Source organism: Chlorocebus sabaeus, chromosome 11 (genome assembly GCF_047675955.1).
Source record: "Chlorocebus sabaeus isolate Y175 chromosome 11, mChlSab1.0.hap1, whole genome shotgun sequence".
NCBI classification, from domain to species: Eukaryota; Metazoa; Chordata; class Mammalia; order Primates; family Cercopithecidae; genus Chlorocebus; species Chlorocebus sabaeus.
In genome coordinates, this window is record NC_132914.1 from 100,754,179 (window position 1) to 100,772,118 (window position 17,940).

The 17,940-nt window shown below is 40.6% G+C and overlaps 1 pseudogene; it reads right to left on the reverse strand.

Annotated features, from left to right (window-relative positions):
• Positions 1-9,872: 9,872 nt before the first annotated feature.
• Positions 9,873-12,196, reverse strand: LOC103238971 (high mobility group protein B1 pseudogene; annotated as a pseudogene).
• Between the last annotated feature and the right edge of the window lie 5,744 nt (positions 12,197-17,940).

Here is a 17,940-nt window from a genome sequence, read left to right on the forward strand (position 1 = left end):
ATAGAGGTGCAATGTAGTATAGATAGTACTTGGAAGTTTGATTTTAAAAAATTGGATATACTTCTTTACAATTACTGGAACAAAATCATCATAGGGGACCTGTAAACATGAGAAATTAATAACTTGATGTGCTATTTAATATTCATCATCATAACTAAAGGACATAATATAATCAGCCTGTGGCTAGCCAATCACTCAAAGAAGCCACTATCACTTGGTGTTTTTATCTTAACTTAAAATGAACAAACAGAAAGAGACAATTTTGATTTTGTTTCTATAAAAATTAGTATTTTCCCAAAAGGAGATTAAAACAAATATTCCATGTACAAAGAACTTAGGAGGAAAACCTGATGGAAAGCAAAATAGACTATATGATACATATTCAAGTTCAAATAGCATTTTATAAACATTGTATTAGTCTGCTCTCACACTGCTATAAAGAAATACCTAAGACTGGGCAATTTATAAAGAAAAGAGGTTTAATTGACTCACAGTTCCACATGGCTGGAGAGGCCTCTGGAAACTTACAATCATGGTGGAAGGGGAAGCAGGCATGTCTTACATTGTGGCAGAAGAGAGAAGAGTGGGGAAACTACCACTTATAAAACCATCAGATTTCATGAGAGCTCCCTCACTATCATGAGAACAGCACAGGGGAAACAGCCCCCATGACCCAATCACTTTCCACCAGGTCCCTCCATTAACACACGTGGATTACAATTTGAGATGAGATTTGGGTGGGGACACAGAGCCAAAGCATATCAAACATGCTTAAATGTGTGAAGAAAAACAGAGCTTTATAATAGGAAGGTAAACAAATGACAAAAGCAATAAGAAAACATAATTATTGGTATCACACAAACAGGCATCCACCTGATGTAATAGAGAGCACAGGTTCTTGCATGGTTTTGAACATAGGAACAGACCATAGTGCAACAAAATCCTGCAAGGAAACCACCTGCCTCAGAACTATTAAGGGAACTACTGAGAAAGACCAGGACATGAATCAGACAAGGCTGCTCAAACTAGACTGTGCACTAAAACTATTCCCTGCACTGAGGTAACATGTCAACATAAGGAAGAACTTTGGCAAAAAATCAGGTTGGTGACATGGTAACACAGACCAACGGGACAGAGGAGCTGGATAGGATAAAACACAGAAGAGGTGTTTTTTGTGATTTGGTTTTGGTTTTTGGTTTTTTTGTAAACACATATACATCCAAGCCTGTATACTTGAAAACTTACTGGGTAAGGCAGACAAATTGCTTTTTCTACTGACTCTAGTCAAACGAGTTTAGGAAATAATCAGAATTACACATCCGCATTGTCCCTTCCGTCTCTGAGTCAACATCCCTGCAGAAACCACACCATGAATTGAGAAGCATGCAGTCTGCAGCCTGGATGACTTACCCATGAGATTTGAGTAGAATAAATAGTAAAGCCCACAGAACTGAGCAGGCTGGGAAGGAGGCCTTTGGGATGCCTTTGCTGATGCCAAACATGAAATGTTATCAGTACACCTGAAGTTCAAAGAGTGACAGAAGCCACCTGATGGATGAGCCACAAATTAAATTAGATCTTTTTAGGTGAGTAGTTGGAGAGTTAGATAAACCAACACTTCTTTTCTGATTTTTTTGTATTAAAAGACACCACAGTGGTACAAGACAGGGTGGCGTTTGGGAAGTGTATTGCCTTGAGCTATGCTTTGAATTTTTTTTTTTTAATGAGAATGTCTTTTTTCTCAAACTGGATTCTATATTTCTTATGTTTCTCTGTTATCGACCTCCCATCTCCAGCATTTAGCTTTTATTGATAGCTTTTAGCAAGGCCCTGCTCAGAGAAAAGAATAAAACTATAAAGAGTCACAGAGGACATTTTTAAGATTTGAAAGAAAACTCACAGAAAATAAAAATTTTTAATAGTTTTTTCTAAAAGAGTGTGTAAATTACTGGCATGTTTATGGATTATAACTCCATTTTTGTGATTGTTTTTAACATCATGAATCAGAGAGTGAAAAAAATGAGCAATATTGAAAAAGCAGTAGAAATATCTTAATGCCACTGAAGCCCCAGCATAAATTAAAACTCTTTTATCAGAATATAAGAGTTAGAGAAATTGTGAATCACGAGAAGATACACAGATGTTACTTTGAACTTCAAGTCATCAATTGGCTCACAGGCCTGCCACAGTCTACTGATACACGGTCAGAGTTCTTGGTTGCAAATAACAGAATATATTTTGGCTAGTTTAAACAGAATAGGAATGTATTAAAAGAAGCCAGGTAGCTCATGGAATCTGAGGAGCAAGAAGCCAGAACCTGAAGCCATTTAGCCAGGAAACCTAGCCACCCCATTGGATTCTCTAGTGAAATGTCACTACCACCACCATTCAGCATCAATCCTCCTTGGGACTAGACACCAGAAACTCTTCTGCCAATGCCTCAGATGAAGTGGACGCCATTGCCCCCACCATGCCCAGAAGATTGACTCTCACTTAGGTAGTGCTAACTCCCACATGTGATGACATTTTTATCCTCTGAATCAAGACCTATATGGGTGGTCCCAACTGGCAGAACCTACGCCACACACCTGCATCCCAGGTGCAAGGGAGTCCAGAGATGTGTTTTTGCCCTCAGCCTTGAAAAGGACATATAAAGTTAGAAACTTTCACAATGTACAGAGAAATGTTCAAACATAGCAGTCAGCCACAAATGACAAAAACCCTCTATGAATTCCAATCTACCTTTTTTCACCGATATTTCTTCTATCCAAACCTTCCCTTCCAAGCATCCTGATCTCTTTATTCCTTTTACATCCTACTTCCCATCTTTACAATATGAGGTTTATTTACATAATGTACTCAAGATCATACAACTACTAAGAAAACTCTGGATTTGAACTTAAATCCCTTCTGAAATCCAGATTCTGCATCTTAGTTAGTATGGTTAAGCTTTGTATCCTAGACAAATCTCACCTTGAATTGTAATTCCTGTAATCCCCACATGTCAAGGGAGAGACCATGTGGAGGCGATTGAATCATGGGGGTGTTTTCCCTCATGCTGTTCTCATGATAGTGAGTGAGTCCTTATGAGATCTAATGGTTTCATAAGGGGTTCTTCCCCTTTCGCTTGGCACTTCTTCTTGCCACCTGGTAAAGAAGGTGCCTTGCTTTCTCTTCACCTTCTACCATGATTGTAAGTTTCCTGAGGCCTTGCCAGCCATGCAGAAGTGTGAATTAATTAAACCATTTACCTTTATAAATCACTCAATCTCAAGCAGTTATTTATAGCAGTATGAAAATGGATGAATATATTAGTCATGTGTTGAGAGTTGATTTAAAGTCTACACTTCACACTATGTCCCAAAGCACCAAGTTCACTGTACTAGATACTTAGTATCAGGTACTAAAGAGACAGTAATTTAATTCATCTCAACAGATATGTTTTTACTGCCTGCAATGGAATCTTAGTTCAGCCACCTAGAAATTATGTAATATTGGACAAATTATTTAACCTTCTAGGTCTGTTTCCTCATCCACAGAATAGAATGGTGTACTTCTCATCTGGTTAATGTGATGACATTTTTGGAAAAGGGGCACCACCTGGACTACAATAAGCAAACAATAAATATCAGGTCCATATAAAAAAACATAAGAACATGGCCTTGTGCCTTAATAGAGAAAGAGGCTGCCTATCCATGTCATTTTCATGATCCTAGGAAGCCCCTCACGCCTCCACCTACCCCTCCAACCCACTTCCAGACACAAATTACTCCCACCCACCCACATACATCTCCCCACAGATGACTGGAGTCAGGAAATGCCAGAATCCAGCCATGAGGAATGAGGCTGAAAAGGTCATGGATCTGAATAACCCACATTGAGATGGAAGTGGTGGTTGTGAGGTCTCATCCTGAGAGCAATTTTACAGAAAGAGGACGGAGGAAGATGAAGGACATTGGACTCTGGTGGTGGAAGGAGATGGGCACCCCAGGGGGATGTCTGGATGCAAACAGGGATGAGGCAAATGCTGCAGTGGCCACAGGCATTCCTCAACGTGACAAAGAAGTCCCACTTGACTAATGTGGAGGGTAAGCAGTGAATACGAATGATCCACAAGACTCAGAATAGGTGGTCACAGAAGAGGGAAAGTCTGTATCCCCTTATAATGGAACAAACTACCCACAACTCCTGGGCACATGTAGTCCCAGTTGAGGAGGTTAGGAGAGAGGGGTGACGGGGCAATTTCACTCTATTGGGACCCCAGGGGCAGAGCATTGAGATCATCAGCCTGGCCTGTGAAATGCCACCTGTGTGTTCCCTCTGTTTACCTAAATGTAACCCTATAATATACACTCCTCCCAGAATACCTATTTTTTATTATTTTAAAAAATAAAAGTCAAGTGCAGTGGCTCATGCCTGTAATTCCAGAACTTTGAGAGTCCCAAGTCAGAGGATGGCTTAAGGCCAGGAGTTTGAGACCAGCCTGGGCAACATAATAAGACCTCTGCCCCTAACCAAAAAAAAAAACCTTTTAAAATTAGTTGTTGGGGATTGCGGCAGGAGTATAACTTAAGCCCAGTAATTCACAACTACAGCGAACTATGATCATGTCACTGCATTCCAGCCCAGGCAACAGTCAGATTCTGTCTCAAAAAATAATTAAAAATAAAATAAAACTAATAAAACTTAACTGAAATAATGGCCTGAGCCAGAACCTATTAAGGAAAAAAAATGGAACTGTGAAGACTTCATGGGCATGCCCAGTTCAGACACTCATCTGTCTCTCTCTTGTGTGAATGTCCTTCCTGCCTGTTACTACATGATGCACTCCTATTCAAACTTCAAGACCCAAATTAATTATTTATTGCCTTCATTGTGAAGCCTTCCCCCAAAACTCCAGAAGGAATTAGTCACTCCCTTCCAAGTTGTGAGAGGCTTTTATGCTGACATCTACTATAGTGCTTGTCTCCCTCCCAAACAGTAAACACCTTTACTTTGCCATGTCATCATGCTCTATATACTATAGGTTGTAGGATACGGCATGCACTGTGCTGCATTGCACTTTTCAGCTCCAACAGCTAACACAACGTATGGCACTGTGGAAATAATTAATTCAGGGTCCATTAGCCAGAGATGGCTCCAGCACCTTGAGTTCCAATTAAAACTAAACCCAGAGTGGAATCGTCATAGCCTAGGAAAACAAAACAAACTTAACTAATCATTGCATCACCATTCACAACAGCAAAGACATGGAATCTATCCAAATGGCCATGAATGATAGACTGAATTAAGAGGTGCCATGGATTACTATGCAGCCATTAAAAAAAGTGAGATCATGTCCTTTGCAGGAACATGGATGGAGCTTAAAAAAACTGAGATCATGTCCTTTGCAGAAACATGGATGGAGCTAGAAGCCATTATCCTCAGCAAACTACCACAGGAACAGAAAACCAAACACCACATGTTGTCACTTACAAGTGGGAGCTGAACAATGAGAATACATGGACATAGGGAGGTGAACAACACACACTGGGGCCTGCTGGGGTGAGCAGTGGGAGGGAGAGCATCAGAATAAATAGCTAATGGGTGTGGGGCTTAATACCTAGGTGATGGGTTGATAGGTGCAGCAAACAACCATGGCTCATGTTTACCTATGTAACACACCTGCACGTCCTGCACATGTATCCTAGAACTTGATATTTAATTTAATTTTAAAAAAAGAGGAACCACCCACTAACCTCTAACTGGGGACTTTCTACTTTAGTCAATGAAATATTGTCTTTGTCTTGCTTCCACTAACACCTCATAAACGTTTTCCCCTCTCTCCCCCTCAGTGGAGCCCCAACCAGTTGCAGTTTGGTGCTACCTGATTTATGAATTGCTGTCTGCTCAAATAAACTCTAAAATTTAAATGTGCCTAAGTCTATAGATTAACAGCACAGAATTGGGCTCAAAAGACATTAATGGATAACCAGACCTGATCCTTAATTCTGTCTCCCCGCAGTTGTGCTTTGTCTCCTGGTTGGCACCTTTTGTGTACCTCATGTTTCTTTGGCTGGTGATACGGTTTGGTTGTGTCTTCACCCAAATCTCACCTTGAATTGTAATAATCCCCACGTGTCAAGGGCAGGGCCAGATGGAGATATTGAATCATGAGAGCTGTTTCTCCCATGCTTTTCTCATGGTAGTAAGTCTCACAAGATCCGATGGCTGTATAAGGGGTTTCCCCTTTTGCTTGGCTCTCATGCTCTCTTGCTGCCACCAGGTAAGGCATCGGTTGCTCTTCCTTTATCTTCTACCATGATTGTGAGGCCTCCCCAGCCATGTGGAACTGTGAGTCCATTAAAGCCCTTTCCTTTGCAAATTACCCAGTCTTGGGTATGTCTTTATTAGCAACATGCGAATGGACTAATACAGCTGGGCTTTTTGTCCCAGCCCTCTCTGTAACACCAGCTATGCCCAGGAGTCGTTTGACAACTTTGCACCTCAATAGCACCCACATCTCTCATGGCTCTCCAGCACAGCCCCAGTCAGTCATCCTGACACATGTGCAAACCTGGAAGGAAAAGGAAGATTACATTCCATAGGGCACTCCTTGACCATTGGGATATGGGAGCTGATTTTTAGAATGCCCCCCTCTTTCATGCCTCAGGAGACTATTTCGAAGTATATTCTGCACAACTCTTCAGAGAGTCCCCAACAGGATTGTGTTCCTATTGCCCTCAACAGTAACCAGCTAATAATACACCCTTGGATGGGCTTTCACTCCCTGCACCTTGAAATTACTTCCCAAAATGTATTGCCTGCAAACAAGTCCTCATCTCAGACTCTACTAAGATGCAAGTCCACAATGGTTTAGATGGCAGAGGAAATTACACAGGGGAACCAAACTTCCACAGTCAGAGGCTGCACTGCTAGACTCAACAGGTCAGCCTGGAAACAAGCCCCATTGTTACAGGATTATGGAAGGAGATGGTGTCCAGCATGTTCTATGGCAAGTAAGCACAAACCTAGAAGTCCCAAGGAAGGAAAAAAGTCCCAAGATTGAATGATGTCAGTCTGAAGGGCCATCTCTGTGCAGCAAGGCCATCTGCTGCATCTAACTTAGCTTAATATCAATAGCTAACATAAATGAGCCCTCTCTTATAAAGATGCTCATCTATAGTTAGAATTTAATCCTTTTGGACTCGTAGGTACCAGTCACTTGGCGGTCTACGGAGCTATTGTGGGAGCTCATAATAATTTATATAAGCATCATATCTTGTCTGGAGAGGGAATAAATGTCTCATCATTTCTTCGGACAGCCTATGTGTATACGTGCTGTTTCAATTCATCAAATAAAAACTCATTCTAAAAATGTTACTGATTTTTTTATAGCTTTTGGCCATTATATATCTTCTCTATCAATAATAGTATCCTCGTTTAAAGGGTATCTGCAAATTACATTAACATTAGAAAGGGATCCTCATATTCCAAAACTTTTATAACACCTGTTTTAAGTGATATTAAAATAAAACATTGCTGTAGTTGCTTAATGATAGCTTCTAAATATCAAGTGTCTATATATACGTATATATAGTATTTATATATACAATGTCTATAGACACTACATTTATGAGTGTTTATATATACAGTGTCTATATATAGATTTATATGAGTTTCTATATATAGATATGTCTATGATTTACATTTATATGAGTGTCTATATATAGATGTATACATATATACATGTATATATACTCTATATATGTATATATATGTAGTGTTTATATGTAGACACTCGATGTTTAGAAGCTATCATTAAGCAATGACAGCATTGCTTTATTTTAATATCACTTAAAACAGTGATTTTAAGTGATATTTTAATATCACTTACAACAGGTGTTATAGAACTTTTGGAATATGAGGATCACTTTCATATATATATATATCTCTTGAATCTTTCAACAACCCCATAAAAGAGGTATTATTAGTTCCACTTTAAAAGTAAGCAAACAGATTCAGAATGTGTAGGGAACTTGCCCAAGACCATAGAGATAAGTGTTGGAACTAAGACCAGGATGGAGGCCTGTGAGCCCTTCCTGTCACCATCATTCACTCACTGAATAGGCATGTTGGGGACATGTGGGGACATGCCAAGTGCTGTGCACTTTGGGTAAAGCATAGTCATTATCCAACCCTTGCTCCTGGAAAAATTTTCCTTCTGCCACAGTTTAATTCAATTATTCTTCTTGCTCAGCTTAAGTGGGTTTAAGGTGTAACAGAATCTGACCTTCTTTAGCTTCTTTTCACAGCCCCTAAGACGCATTCTGCCTATCCTCTTGCAAGGATTTCTTGCTCTTTTATCACCTGTTTGTTCTCTGGCCTCTAGTTCACCTACAAAGAAAGATTAAAGGGGAGACAAACTCAGTTATTTGAGTCTTTCCAGCTGCCCCAACTTCTTCCTTCTGCCAGGGAAGAGAGCTTGGTCCTATAAGGAGGAATCAAAGAGTTGGCAAGAACAGATTCCCATCGTTTCCAGCCATACTGCCTTGAGGCACACAGAGGTGGCAAAAAAAAAAAAAAAAAAAAGTGCCTGGTCAGGTTTTCTGTGTGTGTCCTTTGTGTTCCAAAACCAGAGAGACCTGCTTCCCAAGCCTCCACGTGCCTTCTCCATTATCACCAAGCACAGCTAAACCCTGGGCAAGCCCTGCCTGTAAAATACCGCCAGGGAACAAACCCAGCAACCTTGTCATTTATCAGAATGATGATCAGCCCAGCAACAGTCAGGCTGGACCAAATCAACTTCAAGGTATTTGAAATGTATAATCCATTAAGTAAATTGATCTGTCACAATGCCCTGGGTCATTCCCTGGCAAGGTAGCCTATGATGAATAGCTGCTAAGGGGCAGAACATAGGTAGTATTCTGAGGTCCATCAACAGACAGACTGCAAATAAGTGCCAAGACAGTTATAGGACACCTCCAGGAAGCACTTTCAGGCATGCCTTGATATCACAGTGACAAGAAAAGTTCAGCATCACAGGACCTGCAGCTGGTTTTGATCAGAGTTGTCTTCTCCTGACTCCAGGCAATGCTGTCACAAAACATGCCTGGCTCAGCTAAAATGGAAGTTGTTCTTTTTAGGGTTTTTTTTGGGGGGGGGGGCGGGGGGGCAGATCTGGGGAGTTTTTTTGTTTGTTTTTTGTTTGTTTTGTTTTGTTTTGTTTGAGACAGGATCTTGCTCTGTCACCCAGGCTGCAGTTGGCGCAATCTCGGCTCACTGCAGCCTCAACCTCCTGGGCTCACGTGATCCCCCTGCCTCAGTCTTCCAAGTAACTGGGACTACAGGCATGCACCACCAGATCCAGTTAATTTTCTTTCACTTTTTATAGAGATTGGGTGCGGGGAGGTCTCCCTATGTTGCCCAGGCTGGTCTTGAACTCCTGGACTCAAGTGATCCTCTTGCCTCTGCCTCCCAAAGTAGTAGGATAACAGACATGAGCCACCACACCTGGCTGGATGAAGTTCTTGAGTCTTAAAGAAGCTGAGTGACAAATGCCTTGTGACCCCACAATGTAGCTCCTTTAGGAATCCATCTCAATGAAAGCAAAGATTTGGCTACAGGTTGCTTCCTAGAGTGTTATTTGTGGATGATGTTGATGATGGTGATGATGGATCAAGCTTGACACTGATCCAAGCACTTCGTGTATATTAACCCAAGTTATCTTAACAGCAACCCCCTGAAGTAAAATATTATTATTAACAGTATTGTCATAATTCATTGTAGTAACCTCATTAGCAAAATATTATAATTATCAATATTATTATAAATAAAGTAGTATTATTACAACTTTACAAATGAGAAAACTGAAACCTACAGCAGTCAAATAATTTTTTTAAAAACTCTGCAATTATTAGTTTATTAGTATCATCCAGGACTCAGATGTTCAGTATTCCTCCTGAAATTACATAAACAAATGCAAATGGAAAGAATCCAAGTCAAAATTATGTAACAAAACAGCACTCCATCACAAAAGTGTGTAAAATTACAAGAACGCTATTTTAAAATACTGGCACTTTAAGAAAACGATAATCTCGAAAACCACAAAATGCCAAATTGTTCCCTAAACTGCTAAGCAGATAATGACTAATGAGTTTGTTTTGTAAAGAAAAATCATTCAAATAAATTGAATAATTCATACTGAGATGCAAAGTTTAAGTGTCTTCTTTCCTCCTATCTACTTGGATTTATAAAGCGGCAAACCATAATATAGGAAAATATACCCTATTTTGAATGTGGCATCTTCATTTTAAAAGCTGGCCCATTTAATTAAAAATACTTGTAATGGAAAGTCTCGTTTCCTGAGCAGTCCATATTGAGATAAATGGGAAAAGACATCTATAGCCAGCATTTTCATAGTCTTCACTGAGACTAATGTCAACAAAAAATTTAATATGGCAGTCTTGTATTTTAAGCTCACGCTTTTGGGGATACATTCTCAGGTCTTCTTTAATGTGGGAACTGCAAAATATAACTGCCATTACATGGTAATGGGAGTTAAAGAATAGAGTCCTCATGTAAAGGTTAGAACATACTTTTCTATTAGTCCTTCAAGGACAGATTTTCAAAATGTTTGATTCTAATAATCCCATGCTTTGAGTAGACTGATTACTCTTCAGTTTGTAAATGTAAGTGGGCTATGTGAAATTTCTTAACTGATCAAGATTTTCGATGTTCAGTTATGGATGAAAACTATCTCAACTTAAATTTATCCCCATTATGGTATGCAGGGTGTGTAGACAAAAGCTTTTTATTAGCTAACTATATGAAAGGATAAACACTGTAATAATTCATGTGATTCAAAATGGGCAAAAGCAAAAGACTAGCTACCCCTCAAGAAGAAAAATTTCAGACCTATGAAAAGGACAACAATACTAATTAAAAAATTGTATTTACTTAGAAGCATTCAGAATGGCAACAAAACAGCTGCAACTTTTTTTTTTTTTTTTTTTTTTTTTTTTGCAATTACAGAGTGGTATTCAGTTAACAGAACAACAATTATTTCGTATAAGCTGCATCAGAGACAACTGAAGATGAAAAAACTACCATCCCCATATATAACTAATTTGTGCTGTGCACCAACAAGAACTTGCTTTAAATTTCCATGCCAATTTACAACCCCCATACTATACTAGGCAAGGTTAGTGGCTATTGAAAATACCACCAGGACAGGGCTATCTAAAGACACATTCGGTAGTGTGTTAACTATACAAAAAAAGACACTGTACACTTTAAAAACAAACCTTACACAGCCTTACATCTCAATTTTTTTCTTTAAAAGGAGTGAGTTGTGTACAGGGGGGTTAAATGCTTTATAGACGAGAAAAAAAAAACTTCGCTAGAACCAACTTATTCATCATCATCATCTTCTGCTTCATCTTCATCTTCTTCATCTTCCTCCTCCTCCTCATCCTCTTCATCTTCCTCCTCTTCCTTCTTTTTCTTGCTTTTTTCAGCCTTGACAACTCCTTTTTTGCTGCATCAGGCTTTCCTTTAGCTCGATATGCAGCAATATCCTTTTCATATTTTTCCTTCAGCTTCGCAGCCTTCTTTTCATAAGGCTGCTTGTCATCTGCAGCAGTGTTATTCCACGTGTCTCCCAGTTTCTTCGCAATATCACCAGTGGACAGGCCAGGATGTTCTCCTTTGATTTTTGGGCGATACTCAGAGCAGAACAGGAAGAAGGCAGAAGGAGGCCTCTTGGGTGCATTGGGATCCTTGAACTTCTTTTTTGTCTCCCCTTTGGGAGGGATATAGGTTTTCATTTCTCTTTCATAACAGGCCTTGTCCGCCTTTGCCATATCTTCAAATTTCCCTTTCTCTTTAGCAGACATGGTCTTCCACATCTCTGAGCACTTCTTAGAAAACTCTGAGAAGTTGACTGAAGCATCTGGGTGCTTCTTCTTATGCTCCTCCCAACAAGTTTGCACAAAAAATGCATATGATGACATTTTGCCTCTCGGCTTCTTAGGATCTCCTTTGCCCATGTTTAGTTATTTTTCCTCAGCAAGGCACAGAGTCGCCCAGTGCCCGTCCGGCTCTCACTTGCCCCAGCGCTGTCTCTATGGAGCTCAATGTACTGCAATGGCTGTGAGAGCGGGAGCCAGACGCAGCCTCCTCACTCTCTCCGCTCTGTCCAAATAATTTTGTCAATATGATGCATCCAGTAAAAACAATCTGCCAGGCTGGGCACAGCGGCTCACATCCCAGCACTTTGAGAGGCCAAGGCGGGTAATCCCAGCACTTTGAGAGGCCAAGGCGGGTGAATCATGAGGTCAGGAATTCAAGACCAGCCTGGCCAACAAGGTGAAACCCCATCTGTACTGAAAATACAAAAATTAGCTGGGCATGGTGGTGGGCACCTGTAATCCCAGCTACTTGGGAGGTTGAGGCAGGAGAATCGCTTGAAATCAGAAGGCAGAGGTTGCAGTGAGACAAGATCATGCCACTGCACTCCAAGATCACGCTACTGCACTCTGGCCTGGGCAAAAGAGTGAAGTTCTGTCTCAAAAAAACAACAAAACAAAACAAAATCTGCTTTCAGAGGCTGCTCTCTTAAGTGTCTCTGCTAGTTGCAAGAAACCAACCACCCAGGTATGTTTTATCTTTCAACTATGTAGAGTTTTCAATTTTATTCCCTTTAATCCTCAAGAAAGAATGATAGGGAATCCATAACAATATTTCTGCAATAAAATTACCACATTAACTTTGAGATGAAATAATATAATCTTCAGGCAAATAAAGCATTATTTGCTTTTTCTAAGCATATTTAAGCTACTCTGGTTGTCAGAAACCAGAACTCGATTCTTAAAATCAGTATGCACTATGGAAAGCCATGTGATTTGGCGAAGTTTCTATCATTGCATGAGTTGTCTGGTTTTAGTTGATGAAGTGAAAAGAACAAAATGTAAACTAATGTAACTCAAGGCTTTGGGGTAAGTCTGAGCATATGTGTCATTATTTCATCATATTCCCAGGAGAACACTAGGAGGTGTATATGATTAGTCCCATTTGCAGAGGTAGGAAAGAAAGGCTTAGAGAGTTAAGTAATTTTCCCTATACTCTGAACTGAATTGTATCTCCCCAAAATTCATATGTTCAAGCCCTAACCCTCAATGTGACTATGTTTGGAGCAAGGAAATCATTAAGCACCAGAAAGCTCAATCCTGACATGCTCGCTCTCCATGTGCACAGAAAAAGCCTATGTGAAGACACGGGGAAAAGGAAGCCATTAACGAGGCAAGAAAAGAGCCCTCAGCAATAACTGAATCAGCTGGCATTTCAGTCTGGGACTGCTAGCCTCCACAGCTTTGAGAAAATAAATTTATATTGTTAAAGCTGCCCAATGTTCAGTATTTTGTTATAGCAGCCTGAGAAGACAGATACACTCAAGATCACACAGCTACCAAACAGTAGAACAGAACCGAAACTCATGCTTTCTTCATTGCATCAGGCTGTCCATATTTGGCATTAGTGGTTCCCATTCAACAGCAGTTACTTTTCTTCTTTCTTACTTAGAGAACCCAATTGTCTTCTGGCAGCCTATAGGCTGGTCCTCTTCTTCTTGTCAGGGATTAAATTCGGTATATGTTGTAATTTGGGCAATGAGATGGGAAGCAAGTCCGCTGAAAGGCTTCTGAGAAAGATTTCCTTGTCAAAAAAATTTAGAAAGAAATGGTTTCTTTTCTGCCACCAGACATGAACATGTCTGCACTTGAGAGCTGGATCTGTGGCAGCCACCTTGTAAGCATGAGGGGGTTACTCTGAGGGAAAAATGCTAAAGACTACAGAATGATGAGATGGAAAGAATCTTGTCATTTGTCCCCTTCAAATCTCATGTTGAAATTTGATCTCTAATGTTGGAGGCAGGGCCTAATGGGAGGAGTTTGGGTCATGGAGGCAGGCCCCTCATGAATAAATTAGTGCCCATCAGGTGCTTGTCGACATTATAGAGCTTCTACAGAAACCAACTTGGAGTTTCTCTCATTCTGACATATTGTTGGTGAGCTATAAGTCCTCTTATTGTTCATGCTATCATGAGTAGTGTTTTCTCTCCCTTTCTGGTACTTTCTATTCCTTCCTTCCTGACTGATATGATCAGTATTTCAAGCCTACAAACACATAGCTATGCAGATATCTCTGAAGGAGCTATAAATTCCCAGTTAAGCTTGCAGCTTCTCCTCCACATCTCTCAGGGGGCCAGAACCTGAACCACCCATGACTAGGATTTCATCCCTCCTCATTGTGTGCCTTCACAATGTTAGAATTTGCTTATGCTGATACAAAATCCAGTGTTTGTTACCAGTTGGTCCTATTTCTACCCACTAAGCAAATATCATCTCTGTTCTTTAACTTTTAAGTTTATACAATGAAGGCGTGTCTGAACTGAGCTCTGGGTTTAGACAATGGGATAAGTAAAATAGGGTCCTTGCCCCATTAATTATTCATAATTTTTCACAACAGCCATTCAGATTTTGAAGGAAACTATCATACTTTCTATCCCCAAATTGTCAGTTCCCAAAAAATATAGACTTTATTTATACTTCTTTGCAATACTGGCTTATTATAGGCGTGTAACAGATTTCATGGGTTGAATGAATCAATGAATGAATGGTAGAAGAAATGGAACATTTAACAAATGCCAAACACAGGGAGATATATATATATATTCTGCTCATGAAAGAAGCCAGAAAGAGAAGACATAGATATAAGAAAAAAAATGGAGAAAGCAAGAGACAAAGTTCAATTAGGCCCAACCAGTATCATATAGCTTATAAGTAGTATTTGAAACATGAATTGGCATAAAAGAGACTATAGTCAAGGGAAAATTCTTTTGCCTGATGCTATAGTTTGGATGTTTGTCCTCTCCAAATCTCATGTTGAAATTTGATCCCTAATGTTGGAGGTGGGGCCTATTGGGAGGAGTTTGGGTCATGGAGGAGACCCCTCATGAATAGATTAGTGACCACTTGGTGCGTAGTGAGGGAGTTCTTGCTCTGTTACTTATCCAGAGAGCTGGTTGTTAAAAAGAGCCAGGCAGCAACCCCTCCTCTCTCTTGCCCCCTCCCTCACTTTGTGTTCTCTCTGCACGCCAGCTCCCCTTCGCCTTCCGCCATGAGTGGAAGCCACCCAAGGCCCTCACCAGATGCCCAATCTAGAACTTTTCCAGACATCAAAATCATAAGCCAAATAAATTTGAATTTTTTCCTTATAAATTACCCAGTTTCCAGTATTTCTTTATAGCAACACCAAAGGAAGACACCCACTTTGTGCCAAATACCACACCAGATGCATTCACAGACATTCTTCTACTTAATCCTCTAATAACTGTTCAGGACAAGTATTGTCCATGTTTTAGACAATGAGGAAACCAAGGCTCAGAGAAGTTCAGAAACATGTTCAAAATCACACAGGCAGTGAGTGGTAGGGCAGAGATTCAAACTTTTTGGTCCCTGAACCCATGTTGTTTCTACCATTCAATGTTCCCAAAGTAGTATAACAGTGTGCACCTAAAACAACAACAAAAAAACCACCATTGCAAACTATACCATGGTTTTACGGAAAGCAATAAATGCCCATCCTCCAGGTACCTGAGCATGACTTAAAAGTAGGGGTGAATCCTGTCCACGTGTCAGCATCTGGTGTCAAATCATCCCAATGAACAGTAGCACAAGATCTCAACCTTTGGTTTCACTTATTTTACTCCTCTCTTTACCACTATTAATAGCCACAAATAGTAAATTCTAATGGAGCCCATAGGATTGCTTTTAAATAAGCAAGGATTTAACTCAAAGGTGGATTTCCTCAGCATGTAATGCCTGAGATGTTAGATTTTGTCTATTCCTGTAAATGCTGTAGCAGCTCTGCAGTAAGCTTCTCACAGCTAACTGCTTTTGGGGTTAATGAACTATTTCAACTGTGCGTCGGCTCCTCCTCCCTTCTCAGGATACCCGTTGCCACATAAACACACCATTCTGAACAATACCACCTTATAAGCAGATGGTGTTGAATTAGCACAATAATCCACAGGTCTGAGCTGGCAGCAGGAGATAGTCAGGGATGGTGGGATTTGAGAATTTGAGCTCTACAGACTGTTCAGGTCTCTCTGGAGTATGTTACAGGGTATGAGTTCTGCTCTTCAGAACACTGGCAGCTGTGATAAATGCATTTCCACTGATCATTTCAACCTGCAATTTGCAACATCTGATTCCTTTTATGAGGTTTGGCTATTTCAATGGTGAGACAAAATCAACCTCTCACTTGGGCTTTGAATTTTCATCATTTTTAAACTTCTGTTCCCCTCACCCCCAAAGAGATTTCCAAAATTTCCCTTTCAGCTGCCCTTCTTCCCCCATACTTCATTAGATAGTATTCCCCCATGACACTTGCAAAATTCTCCCCAGATACCCAAAGAATGGGACTTAGGAGTGTATTTCTTAATCGCCCTGTCTTCATTTTGCTTCAGTCAATACGCTTAAGGCACAAGTTATTAAAATGTGTATTACTGACTTGACTTTAGGCTTTGAAACTACAAAGAAGTCTTCTCTTTACACAGCTAGTGGAGATTGCTGAAAATAATAAGGCCCAGGATGGGAAAATTTCCATTTCATCCTTTTTTTAGAGATTCCTCTGAAAAGAGAAGATAAGCTGTGCCAGAAAATAAAAGTTACCAGGAAGTATCTGCAGAGTGTTCCTGGAGGCAGTTCTCCTCTGGAATCCGAACTGTCAGCTGCACATGGAGCCCGGCTGACTTATGGAGAGCGTGGTGCGGGATGGTTTGGTATTCTGCAAAGGCAGGGGCATGTGTTGGGGGCCAAAGCGTGCTGGAGACTTTGGGGTCTGCCAGGCTTTCACTCTCTCCAGATCGCCCCTGCCTCCCAGCAGGAGCTGACCCAGGCTTAGAAAAGGTTAACTAGCACAAACAGCCATCATTTGTGACGAGTGGGAAAGCCCCATGTGTTGCCCCAGCTTCTCATTATGAGGCATGAGGGGTGGGTTTTCTCTGTTATTCAGACGGTTGGCACAGGGTAAATACCCAGCATGCTTCTGCTTTAGGAACTGGAAGGGCCTGTCTCCCAGCAAGTGTTCAGGGGGATAAAACCCACGCCATCAGAAACCCTCCTATTGGTGAGATGGGGGAGGTGAGGGGTGAAGGAGATAGGGAAAGAAGTTGGGTGCAGAATCACTCTTCAGTGTGTGCTGAATAAATTCGTTCACCTAGACCTAATTGGTTCAAATGCTCTATTTTCAGACCCCATCTGCTTACCTCAAGGAAAGTTTGGGGAACAGCTCCGTCCTATTGTGAGCCCATCATTTTGCAAATCTATTCCCGCCAGAGCTCTCATTATAACAGATGTCAGCAGAGGAATCTGAGCTGTCAGGGAACTGCTGACCATGAAAAGGAGGGGCAGAGGCAAGAAGTGATGCAAACAAAACAGTCGCCCCCATGACACACACAAACAGGAATGTTTGTCACAATATTTTCCCACATTGCCCAACAATTCCAGGGGACATATTTCGAAAAGAAAAGGGGGGAAACATCACTGTAAGACTAATGAGGCAGAATCTATCAAGTTCATCTCCTCCAAGTTGAAGGATCTGTAACCTAGTCCTAAAATCGTCTTTCTCTGCAATGAAAATTGATGCATATGTATTCCCCACAAGACAGTTTCTTGATGACATTAAAAATAATGTGCCAGCTAACTTTTAGGCTGGGCAACAGTGTAGAGAGCTTAAGCCTCCATTTTTTAAATCTTTTTTTCTTTTTATAAACCCTGCCACATCCTGAGTTGTGATCAAAAAGGGTCCTAAAATTGTGCGTGTGGTAAGAAGGAGAGCACAATTTCTTACTAGCCCTACCCTCCTGTCAGAATGTTAGGATAATCCATGAAGCCTGCA